The sequence below is a fragment of the Neolamprologus multifasciatus genome, chromosome 15, assembly GCF_963576455.1.
Source record: "Neolamprologus multifasciatus chromosome 15, fNeoMul1.2, whole genome shotgun sequence".
NCBI classification, from domain to species: Eukaryota; Metazoa; Chordata; class Actinopteri; order Cichliformes; family Cichlidae; genus Neolamprologus; species Neolamprologus multifasciatus.
Window position 1 is genome coordinate 35,737,261 of NC_140453.1, and position 3,194 is coordinate 35,740,454.

Here is a 3,194-nt window from a genome sequence, read left to right on the forward strand (position 1 = left end):
CTGCGACCTGAACGCAGTGCCTTAGACCGCTTGGCGACCAAAAACCTGCACAAGTTATCATTACGTGACATGCAGTATGGTTTCACCTCCCAAAAAGCAGGTCCCACCGAGATATGAACTCAGATCGTTGGATTCAAAGTCCAGAGTGCTAACCATTACACCATGGAAATGATATGAAAATGTGGGAACTGTCAGGTCATGGCAACCTGTCAAAAAGTATTTAGCCAAATGATCAGTAATGATGACATTGTAGATTATTGGCTACAATGGTTTCCATGGCTGAACAGCTGCTATATGTGTTATGAGAAGGATAATGTTTGTTTCTTCCAAAGTATCTAACAGTGGTAACCTCCACCAAACTGACGCTGCAATGTCAGAATGTCTGAGCGGTCGAAGGCGCTGTGTTCACGTTGCAGTCTCCCCTGGATGTGTGGCTTTGAATGCCACTTCTGACATTGAAGCTTTACTCTTCTTGATATTGTGACAAAATACTCTTGGGTTAACCACGAGCTTTCTAAAAACTTGCATATAACAATTGTGCACCATTCATTCCTCATCTTTGCTGCCCATCATTACAACTTTGCTAATGATGGGCAGCAGGTTAGTGTCATGATGTCACCTCAGACATAGTTAAAAGCCCTGTTAACGTAGCTGCTTCTCGCCGGGTGCGGTGGCGTGTGCCTGTAATCCAAGCTACCGGGAGGCTGAGGTTGGAGGATCGTTTGAGCCCAGGAGCTCTGAGCTGCAGCAGGCTATGTTGATCGGGTGTCCGCACTAAGTTCGGCATTGATATGGTGATCCTGGGGGAGCCTGGCACCACCAGGTCACCTAAGGAGGGGTGCACCGGCCCAGGTCGGAAACGGAGCAGGTCAAAGCCCCCGTGTCGCTCAGTAGTGGGATCGTGCCTGTAAATAGATGCTGTAGTGCAGCCTGAGTAGTGCAGCCTGAGCAATGCAGCGAGACACAATCTTTATATACATCCTTATACCTGTCTCTACCTCACACAGCAACCTCATCAGCACGTCTTGGTCTTTTTAATTCAAGTCCAAAACACTCACAAATCTGCTGCTCTGCTTGTCCTGCACTACCCCCACCTGCAGGACAGCTGCAACTACATCCTCCACCCTAAACACGCCACCGCCCAGCAGGTGGAGACAAACTCAAAGTAGGACATTTTATTGGTGAGGAGAGAGGTTTTTTTTTTTATCCAGCTCCACCTGACCCAACATGGCCTGCAGCAGGCCCAGATTGGACTGATCCATGCTTAGAGAGGCAACAGGGGAGCCTTCCAGCTCTGAACCCTGGGAAACACACTTCCTGGCTCTGCTGGTGTGATTACCGATCCAGTCTGTTCAGCATATAAAAGAAGAACAACACTGATTTTCTGACATGATCTCATCTTCAAACAGAGTATTTCATTTTGGAGAAAATCCATCCCTTGCAGATATTACCTGACTTGCTCTGAGGCGGATCAGGATTAAGAACCTGAGAAACCAGGACTGATGTTTCCTCTCTGAACAGCCACGGTGGCATTGAGAGCTGAAATGACATTATATAAGTGTTTAAGTTCACCTCTAATGCCAGATATATAATAAACAATTTCAAAGAAAGTTCATATTTGCTGTGTTTTTTAAGCCGTTTCTTCTGCAAACCACTTTGCAACCAACCTTCTTTTTCAATTTGCCAATTACTTCTATGTGGACGCTGGGTTCGGAACTAGCTGGGAATCTTTGATTTGAACATTTTAAGGTTCAGGTATTTAATATGTAACTGTAGTTAGATTTGTTCTCATGAATCGAAGAAACAACAGAAAACAAAAAAGTACAGCAAAAAATACTGACAACAAAACTTAACACTAATTTTGGCCATCATATAATCCACAAATGTGACTTTTTAAATCTTGTCGTTTTCACAGTTTGGGACCAGAAACCTTTGTCCGGGAGGAAGAAAACGATTCTCACTGTGTGAAGGATCATCAAGAAAAATTAAACCAGCTGACCGCTGTAACTGTCTGGTGTACAGAAAATTTCAGCTGTGGTTCTCCAATCAGCCTTTTAGACCACTTAACAATCTGAGAGAGTTTCTGCTCCTTTCAGATAACTATCCAAACCACCACACCAAGGAAAAGGACAAAACAGATTCATTAAAAGCACGGTGAAATAAAACCATCATGGTTTTATCAACGTGGAAACAAAAAAGCCTTCTTAAAGACAGGAGCCGCTGGTGCCCCTTTCTGCACACAGCTTCAGTGTTCCGCTCCAGCTCTGTCGTCCGCTGCTGTAACCCTGCCTGAGAGGCACACCAAGTCATGTTTTATCAGCATAGCTGGACTAACAATAACCTAAGCCAGTCCCAAATGCAGGGCTGTAGCCTCCTCTCTTAGAGTCATGGTTTCAGCAGTGAGAGCATCATTGAGCCTCTGCTGCTCTTTCAGCTCCTCCTCCAGTTTTCTCCTCTCCTGTGCCTCCTTCATCTTCCCTCTAACACATTACAGGCAGACAGTGATTTAAACACATATAGCAGACTGCAAATATTTGCATCAAAGCAAACCTGCGCTAAAATTTAAAAACTGATTCTATTTATTGCTGCTAGTAGCAGCAGCAGCTACGCTCAGATGATCAAGCTAAATTTCTGACACTGTCACAGTTTTATTCCACACCACACACTGTGATGCAGGACCAGGACTGAATTATAGGAACTGAGGTGAGATGACAAAGCTTTGAGAGCAGCTCCATGAAAATATAAGAATATCAGTGTTATCCTTCAACCTCTTAGTAGCTGCACATATAGAATAAATTTCAAAATCCTGCATCACCTCAGTCTCAAGTGACAAGACTTGGCATCAGACCTTGAGGTCAAGGTCACGAAGATGCAAACTTTTTCAAGACTTGTACTAGATGTATCTATGGTATCAATTTGAAAATACAACATTGCTTCGTTTTCAGGTTATTGTATTTGCAAACCTGGGCGTCCATGGCACGCAGGCAGGTGCCAAGGTGAAGGTGGGATCCTTGACCTTTAAAAGGAAGCAGGAAACAAAGAGAAGATAACTGACTGAAGATGAGCTCGAGCATGATCACAGACAGTGAAGCACAGAAGACGGAAGCACATGAAGGGATATAAAGAAGCAGTCTAAGTCTAATTAAGAAGCAGAAACCACTGTGAGTCTATTTCAACCTCATTAGTTTAATATT

General features: G+C 44.0%; 1 non-coding gene across 1 annotated transcript; it reads left to right on the top strand.

The window, feature by feature from the left end:
- Positions 1 to 660: 660 nt before the first annotated feature.
- On the top strand, positions 661 to 973 carry LOC146502595 (signal recognition particle RNA). The gene has a single exon (XR_014869678.1).
- Positions 974 to 3,194: the final 2,221 nt, after the last annotated feature.